Source organism: Hyperolius riggenbachi, chromosome 5 (assembly GCF_040937935.1).
Source record: "Hyperolius riggenbachi isolate aHypRig1 chromosome 5, aHypRig1.pri, whole genome shotgun sequence".
Taxonomy (NCBI): Eukaryota; Metazoa; Chordata; class Amphibia; order Anura; family Hyperoliidae; genus Hyperolius; species Hyperolius riggenbachi.
The window spans coordinates 64,009,945-64,019,966 of record NC_090650.1 but is presented as its reverse complement, the minus strand read 5'-3'; positions in this window follow the sequence as shown (position 1 = coordinate 64,019,966).

Sequence of the window (10,022 nt, the reverse complement as noted above, 5' to 3'; positions counted from 1 at the left end):
AAAAGTGTGGAGCTATGCTTTTAACCATAGTTCCCGAACAAACAAGCAGATCAGATGTTTGACTTAAAGCGGATCCGAGATGAATAACTAACTATAACAAGTAACTTGTCTATATATCTTATCTAAAGTTTAGATCGTTTACACAGCAAATCTAGCTGCAAACAGTTTTAATAGAATATTATTAATTTTTCCTGTGACACAATGACAGCAGCCATGTTGTTTGTAAGGCAGGCTTATCTGCATCTTGAGCACTCAGCCTGCAAAAAAAAACAACCTAACCCCCCCCTCCTCTCCCTCCTCTCCTCTGCCTCTGAAATCAATGGCTAGTAATACCTCCCCCTCCTCCTGCCCAGACTGAGCTCCCATGAGCCCTTGCTGCTGCCAAGGCTCTCTGAATATCTGTGGGCATGGCTTGTTTAATTTATAGGGAATTAGAGTATTAAAACAAAATCAAAAAAGTATTTGGCTTGAGGAATGCTCTATAAACAATAGGACAGGAACACAATTATGCAATGAGTAAAAGTTCACCTCGGATCCACTTTAAGTTTTAATGCATTTGTCACATGCTTGTTTCAGGGGGTTGATTCACCCACTACTGATGTCTCAAAGATCCCTAGGATGCCAGGAAGAGGTAGTGTTTAAAAGGAAATAAAAATGGTAGCCTCCATTTCCTTCTCACAGGAGGAACTGTCGCGAAAATCTTAAAATTTGAAACACATACAAATAAGAAGTAAATTCCCTCCAGAGTAAAATGAGCCATGAATTACTTTTCTCCTATGTTGCTGTCGCTTCAGTAGGTACATGGGCGTCTGCAGAACATTTTCCAGGGGGAGGGGCAAAAAGGGGGGGAGGAAAAAGTAGCGCGGTGAGGCGAAAATTGGGGGTACAAATGGAGTTACGCTGTGCGGCGCGCGTAGTGCCCCAGAAAAATGGGGTTACGTTGTGCGGCGCACGTAGCCGAAAAATGGGTGTGGTCATGGACCAGAATGTGGTGTGGTCGCGGGTGGAGACAAGTTTACATGAACTTAGCAATGGTGGGACATTAGATTAGGACAGTGGTGGCGAACCTTTTGGAGGTCGAGTTCCCAAACTGCAACCCAAAAGTCTCTTATCTATCGCAAAGTGCCAACAGCAATTTAAACTAAATACAAACATTTTAACTCATACATAAACATTATGTAAAATCCAAGTTTAAAATAAACTGTGAAGATAAACAATTTCACCCATCTTACTCCTGAAAAATGTATTCATTTTTTAAGAACCTCCCAGTTTCATTTTCTGTTTTAAAAACGCTGAAAAAGTCGATTTAATGCTATTGTCTTACATGATGATGATTTAGCTTTTTCCATGGTCTCGCAGTTAGCAATCATGTGACCCCCAACAAGACAAATTCAGCAATCATGAGCCCCCCCCCCCCCCCATCAAGACAAGTTCAGCTATCATGAGGCCCCCACAAGACAAACTCAGCAATCATGAGGCCCCCAGCAAGACAAATTCAGCAATCATGAGGCCCCCCCCATCAAGACAAATTCAGCAATCATGAGGCCCCCACAAAACAAACTCCACAATCATGAGGCCCCCAACAAGACAAATTCAGCAATCTTGAGGCCCCCAACAAATCATGAGGCCCCCAACAAGACAAATTCAGTCATGAGACACAGAAATAGACAGCATTTCACATAAATAGGCAGAATGCCCCCTTAATATGGTAGACACCTCTCACCTGGCTTCTGAATTCTCCTCTACTGGCTGCTGTGCCTGGCTGGCCTGGCAATACTGTTTTTGGCTGGATGATGTGTGGGCTGAAAGGCCTGGCAGTGATGCTGTGGCCTGGCTGGCGGTGATGCTATGGCTGGGCTGGCGTTGATGCTGTGGCCCGGCTGGCAGTGATGCTGTGGCCCGGCTGGCGGTGATGCTGTGGCCGGCTGGCTGGCGGTGATGCTGTGGCCATTTTGACAGTGAATTTGGGATGGTTGTCTGGTGGTGATGCTGGGCTGGCTGGCCTAGATAGTTTAGGTAGTGACAGGTGCCCCCTAGTTTAGGTAGCAACAGGAGCCTTCCAGTTTAGGTAGTGACAGTGCCCCACAGTTCAGGTAGTGACAGGAGCCCCCAGTTTAGGTAGTGACAGGGCCCCCCAGTTCAGGTAGTGACAGGTGCCTCAGTTCAGGTAGTGACAGGTGCCTCAGTTCAGTTAGTGACAGGAGCCCCTAGTTTAGGTAGTGACAGTGCCCCCCAGTTCAGGTAGTGATAGGAGCCCCCAGTTTAGGTAGTGACAGTGCCCCCCAGTTCAGGTAGTGACAGGAGCCCCCAGTTTAGGTAGTGACAGTGCCCCCAAGTTAAGGTAGTGACAGGAGCCCCCAGTTAAGGTAGTGACAGCTCCCCCCAGTTCAGATAGTGACAGTGGCCCCCAGTTAAGGTAGTGACAGTGCCTCCCAGTTCAGGTAGTGACAGGAGCCCCCAGTTTAGGTAGTGACAGTGCCCCCCAGTTGCAGTAGTGACAGGAGCCCCCAGTTAAGGTAGGGACAGTGCACCCCAGTTCAGGTAGCGACAGGAGCCCCCAGTTAAGGTAGTGAAAGTGCCCCCCAGTTAAGGTAGTGACAGGAGCCCCCAGTTCAGGTAGTGACAGTGCCCCCCAGTTCAGGTAGTGACAGGTGCCCCCAGTTTAGGTAGTGACAGTGCCCCCCAGTTCAGGTAGTGACAGTGCCCCCCAGTTCAGGTAGTGACAGGAGCCCCCGGTTTAGGTAGTGACAGTGCCCCCCAGTTAAGGTAGTGACAGTGCTCCCCAGTTAAGGTAGTGACAGTGCCCCACAGTTAAGGTAGTAACAGTGCCCCTCAGTTCAGGTTGTGACAGGTGCCCCCCGTGCGGAGAGAGAAAAGGGAGTGTGTGTGTGGCAGCGGTGGAGAAGCGGTAAAGTCTCCCGCTCGGCGCACAGAGAGAGAGTCACTCGCGCGCCTGCTAATAGCGTAAGTGTCCAGCCGCTGCCGCCTGCATTACTTCATTCTAAAGGGGGGAGCGAGAGAGAGAAAGGGAGCCCCAAAGGTGAGGGAAGGGGGGAGATTTCCCCCCTTCTCCACCGCTATCCACACGCTCCCTTTTCTCTCTCCGTTGCCACCCCAGGGTGACACTTCCGGATTCGGGTGTCTGGGGGGGGGGGGGGGGGAGGGGGCAGCAGCTGGCCAGGGGAGAGCCAATGCCCGATTTTGCCATACGTGTGGATGCGTAGGTAGTACAAATCTAGCATTACCAACGGGTTTTAGGTTAGTCCATCTGTTCATGGGGGATTCTCAGATTGGCCTTTATTCTTTATAAAGACATTCCCTAAAAAAGGTTTAAACAATGTAGCTGGCCAGGCTCCCTGCTCGCTGCACACTTTTTTGGCAGTTGGACGGAGCAATTGCCATTCACTAAGTGCTTTTAAAAATAAAGAAAACCCCGAGAATCCCCTATGAGAAGATGGGTCGGTAATGTCAGATTTCTACTACTTACTGTAAGTGACAGCAACATAGGAGAAAAGTCATGTATGGCTCATTTTACTCTGGGAGAAATGTACTTCTTGTTTGTATGTGTTAACATGTATTTTAAATTTTAAGATTTTCGCGACAGAGGTCCTTTAAATAGTGTTGCTGTTTGGATGGTTTCAGGGTCAAATTTTACATTTCTGTATTGCAAAATTGTGAGCTTGAATTTAAGCATTCATATACTTCAAATTTCAGAGTTAAAGGGGAACTGAAGAGAGAGGTATATGGAGGCTGCCATGTTTATTTCCTTTTAAGCAATACCAGTTGCCTGGCAACCCTGCTGATCCTCTGCCTCTAATACTATTAGCCATAGCCCCTGAACAAGCATGCTGCAGATCAGGTGTTTCAGACTTTAAAGTCAGATCTGATAAGACTAGCTGCATGCTTGTTTCTGGTGTTATTCAGATACTACTGCAGAGAAATAGACCAGCAGGGTTGCCAGGCAACTGATATTGATTAAAAGGAAATAAATATGTCAGCCTCCATATACCTCTTACTTCAGTTCCCCTTTAAGAGTATCTCTGCAAAGCCAGTGCTGATATATATAAATTCCACATAGCTCATCTGCCTAGGCTAATCATCACTGGGAGAGCTGCCCATATACCAATACACTGCAATATATACTGTAGATATAGGATGAGTTTCTGATACTGAAAGCAGGAAAATTACCATACAAGTTGGTCTGAGTAATTTACTGGATTCTACTATATGTCACTACAGTTGCCTCCACCAACAGTTTATTCACTGGGCTGAAAAGAACGTACACAGAAATACAGATGTGGGATTTTAATATTGTTTGAGAGGTTGTATGTCATTCTACTGTCAAAAGGCACAAATGTAATAATATACACAGCTTTGCAAAATATATAAATACAGGCAGACCTTGTAACCCCAGTATTACACGTATATGGAATTTACCTAGAAGCCCATGGTCTGGGATGGTCTTTTGGGCACAAGATGTACTGGGCAGATGTCCCCTGTGCCCTGCCCAGCCCGTGTTGAATATATACATTAGTACCAAATTGCATTGATATTTTTGGTGTTTAATTACAGTATATAAATGTATGTATGGAAAGACAGCATTGCTCATCTATGGGCTTTCCCTATAATTACGTACCCAACGTTTCCACCCAACTGTAAAAGCTATGGAAGAATTTTCTTTCAGCTATAGTGCTCAGTTTTCTAGACTTTCTTTAGAAAATATACCTAAAGTAACTGAAGAAGGCACATTCTGAAAACAGTTATGTTGATTTGAAAAATGATGTGTTCTTCACAAAAATAAATATTTTAAGCATGTGTCTTTTTTTGTGTGCATGTTTTCTGGACATTACCCATTTTTGTTTGCCATGTAACATGCGTGCTCTCCATGTAGACATCACTGGAGGAACAAGCACACGGCTGCTGCAGTTCCTTGTTCGTTTGCAAAATTGAGTAATTAACCATTCTGCGACTGCCTAACGCCGATCGGCGGATGCAGAGTGGTTCCCCCAAGACCTCCTAATGCCGAAAGGCATCAAGTCCTAGGGGAGGAGATTAGCGGGGATCGCGCATCCCCGCCTGAGTGACGCTTCGCTCCGTCAACAGTCTGCTAGCGGCGATCGTTGCTGGCAGACTAAAATTTATTTACATTGTACAGTGCTGCGATCTACTGCTTGGCTTTCCCCTAGATCACCTCACTACGCGATCCCCTCTCATAGGCTGATACTTATGGGAGAGGATTGCCCTGATTGGACCTCCGGGGGAGGAAGGGAGGGGATGGGTGGAAAAAATAGTAAAATGTATTTAAAATAAAAGAACAAATAAATTAATAAAAAAAAAAAAAAAAAAAAACCCAAAGCCTGCAGCAGCGATCAGATGCCACCAACAGAAAGCTCTGTTGGTAGTAACAAAAGGAGGAAACATTCATTTGCGTACTAAGTTGTATTCCTCTTAGTTGTTTCCTCTACTTGTGAACCACATAATGACGCACGGCAGAGGGAGGGGGAAGAAGCCAGGAAGCCTGTGCATGCGCAGAGAGGACCCGCAGGCTTCCTGTTCCGCAGGACAGTGCGAATTTAGTTCAGAGTCGCTTATTTCAATGTCATTTATAGCGGCCACCCGGGGAGCAGGAGCGAATACTGAAGGTGGCCGGTGAGTGTCTCCTCTTTACTAGATAGCCTCGGGGCTCAGGTATACTTATATGCATACCCACGGCTTCTGCTCAGAGTCCTCTTAAGTTCCTCTTTAACTGACTTCCCATGCAGAATTATGGAACATATAAAAGCTCTTTTTATGTTCTCAAAATTTCGGAGAAAATGTCTGAAATATAAATCAGAAGGGAAACTGTGATCAGCTACTTTCCAGCGCATGAGGACTGACCTGCAGCCAAAAATTTTCACTTTGGGCCTGATTCATCTAAGCAGAAAAATCCCCCACGTTTTCCTCAGTGAGTGCTTTTCTCCTGCCTCCCCCACAACCTGTTATTTCTCTTACTAATGACAATCTCTTGTGTGTGATGTGACAAGTGACAGGAAAGATAGTTTACAGAAAATGTGTGTAATTCAACATGGAAAATGTTTTTATGTACGTTTATCTACATGCCCAGCTGTTTGGAATCACTGTAATATTATGTTGCAAACCAGTGCACTGTTGTGATAATAATCGTGAAAAAAAAATTAATCACTGATTACACACTTCTTCAAGACCACAACGATCCCCTTAGTGGTATGAAACTCTGCATTTCCTCTTTGTTTTAAATGATTATTAATAGCATAAAATCTACTACCACAAAAAAATGGTAGCAGAACAGCATTCAAACAGTTAAACACAGCACTTTGTTCTTCAGCGGAAAGCTCCTTGCTTTAGTGGGCAACTAATGGCCGCATCCGAAGAGGTGATAACGTTATCTTTTGTTTACATTCCTTTTGTCAGATACATTTAGTAAACATTAGCAAACCGCCGAAACTGAGCTGTACTGAGCTGAGAAGCTGAAAGAGGAGAGAAGTGATCACTAGATAGATTTTAATATATAAATACAGAAACTATGCAATAAAATGCAATGGCAGCTTTCACAGCAGATACATTTACTTTGGGGATTTGCAATTTGTAAATAGACAATAATACTTGTGCACAAAAGAAAATGTTATAACTATATCAGTAATAAAAAGTAGTAAAACACTTTATTGAATGTTATGTCAAAGTTTTATCCCACTTTAAGCAGCAAGTCAATCACAAACTGCAGGGGTATAACTACAGGGGAGCAGAGCAGCCCCTGCGAGTGCGACTGAAGGGGGAGCCCAGAGGTGTGGGGACCCCCTACTACTAACCTTCCTTCCCTGCAATTCTAGGGCCCATCCTCCAGATCAGGTGGTTTTGTGGCTACACTTGTTATGGGTGTGATGATAATGATGGACTCACTTGTTTAACCACTTAAGTACCAGCGGTCTCTGCTCCATTAAGGTCCAGGGACAGCTAGTACAGAAACAGCGCAATCATGGTTAAATCCTGACGAATCGCCACACATACCCGTCGCAACCGCCATCACCGCCGCAAGTCGGGATCCTGGACCACCCACTCTGCTGTCTCTATGATGCCAGAATTCTTGTGAGCCGGTCAGGAGCCGCTGTCATTGAAAGACAGGGCCAATGAAATCCAGCCCTGCGTTCTCCCTCTGAAAGTACTTTTGCAGATTTTCAATTGAAAAGGACCTCTTCCCCAACTCTGTACGTCAGGGGTGTCTATACTTTTTAGGCCATAACACCCTTCTTGAGAGAGCTAGGGGGCCGAAGTAGTGAAATGAAACAGTTTTTGCTGATTGCCCTTAGGCACACAATGCCTGTGACATTTTGTCAAATTAAAGAGAACCTGAACTGAAAAGTAAAAGTCAAAATAAACATACACAAGTCATACTTGCCTCCCGTGCAGTCTACTCCTCAATCTATTTTTCCTCTCCTGCATCCTGTTTGTCCACTGTGATCAATGGAATTCTCTGTCCTCCATTTTGAAAATGGCCATTACCCCATAACAGCTTCCTGGTCAGCACACTGTTAAACTGTAACATCGCCCACTTGAGCCATAGGGAAACATGGACACATCAGTTCTCCTCTCAGCTGTAACTAACAGTAACTGATATATAACTGACAGCAACTGATAAATTTCAGTTCTGACAAAATGTTGTCAGAACTGGAAGGGATCACTGTAACAAGAAAATGGTGAGCTTCTGAGAGGAACTGATGGCAAGGTAACTATGTAATGTTCATTTGCAGTTACCTCATGTGTTTATTTTAAATAATTTTACTCAGTACAGGTTCTCTTTAAACATTTTCAAAGGAAAAAACTCATATACCTTGTGCAGTTAGCATGTCCCTTTCAGTATGCAGGCATAGCACTACTGGCAGTGGCCCAGTGGCAGCTGTTAATTATCAGCTGTTACTGATGCTGGCATAGTGGTGGCTGCTAATCAGTGGCTGTTACTGCTGCTACAGTGATGGATAGCCTACAGGCGAGTAAAAGAACAGCAACATAAGGTAGTCATTGCATGCGGCACCACAGCTACGGCCTGCGGGCCACTTATATTAACTACTGTAGAGAGCTTTGGGGGCCACAAGGAAAGGCTGGATGGGCATTTGGACCCCGGGCTTGACTTTGGACATGCCTGCTGTACTTCAAGAAAGTGATGGGCAAGATGAAATTTGGAGGACATATAGTGGAATCTAAGAAAAATCTCTTTTACAAGTTGTTGCAGCTAATTAGTGTATCCCAAAATTGTCAGACCCTTGCTTAGCTCAATTTTGTTCATCATTAGTCAAAAACAGCTTTAGGCCTTGTTCACATTGTGTTTGGCTCGCGTGTCCGTCCGCGTTGGGCTGTGTTTGAGACGTCTTTTCTTTTCGATTCCCGGCGCTTGGGTGGGCAATTAGTTTTTGTGCTTATCGGTTTTCTAAGCATTTTTTTCTGAGCGTTTTTGTAACTCACTCCCTGACACAAGTCAGGAAGTGAACTCTTTGACCCGGAAAATAATAAATACAATGTATTTATTCCTAAAAACGCATACGCAATCACTACACAAAGCGATTTTGTGAGCGTTTTGCATTTCTCCCATGCTTTCCGTTGAGTCGGAATCACCTCAAAAATGGTACAAGCACCGCATTGCTAGCCGCACAGCGCACGACCCGTGCTGATTTGAACCTTCTCATAGTCATTTATTGTCCACGCGGTCGTAGGGCGTTTTTAAAAACCGCACGTGGGCGAAAAAAAAAAGCCGAAAACGCCTGCAGCGTGAACAAGCTCTGAAAATGCTAACTAATGAACCAGGTAATCATCTCATTCTTCATGTTTTCTACCTATATATTACTATCATTATTTTACTTTTTGGGCAAGAGTTAGAAGACATAAAACACAAGCCTAATGATTAAAATGATTTATTTTCATGGAGTTAGAATATGCAATTTATTTACACAGCAAGTGACTGTGGTTGTGTAGGGGTTTACTGATACTATGTACTTTATGTATCATCCATAGAATTAGAAAATACTCTCCTTGGGGCTTTAACTATATGTGATCATTGTGATGAAATCTCAAAGCAAAATCAAAGGAAAAGAACCACACTGTCTATCAAAGGCAATATCTCTAGTGAGACCTGTGCTGCTATTCTACAACAGTAAAGAACACCAAACAAGGAACTGCTTTCACAACAGTCATATGGTGGTCTCCAAAATAGACATTGATTTTATCCATATGTATTTAAGAAGTGCTTTTTCTACCTGCATAAATCAACATGTAGTCACATGGTCTGGTGGTATGGCTAATGGCTATAGTAAGATGTAATGCATAGTACAGTATATAGTATAGCACAATTACTATTATAGTTATAGATGTATATAACCCCAGCATATTCTATGGCGCTTTGCAATTGTAGAGACAAGCACGAACCTATACATTATTAAATTATTAAAGCGCAGCACTCTACACCTGTCAGCACTGTGATGGTCTAATCATTAGCTAAAAGCTACCAAAAATGCAAAAGTCCTAGTATTGCAGACTAGCGCAAATGTCCAGGCACAAATGCCAAGATGAAAAAGATTTCTCAAAGTTCACCTTTCCACATCAGAGTTGGCATAAATTCACCACAATTGTAGGTATCACTCTCACCAGATAGGTCGGCTGATTGGTTATAGTCAGCATATAAAGCGTTATACAGTAGTTGGACCCCACGTTTCCAAATTCTTCCTCCTGTTTATATCTCAGAGACAAAAAGCACACAACATAGCGTAATACTGTTGGGAGCTGAAAGCCTTAGTCCTCCACCAGAGTGAAAGCACCAACTGTGCCAAAAGTGAGACACACCACCACTCAGTGTATCCGCAAATAGTCAAACTCAAAGCTCACCAGATGTCACGGCTGACCTTGACAGTTCAGCTATAAGCACTTTATACTCCTTCTTGCTTTCAAGTAGGCAAACTTTTCCCTTCATAAACTCCCTCAAGCAGACACGACAACGACAGCGATTCAGACAGTCAAACACA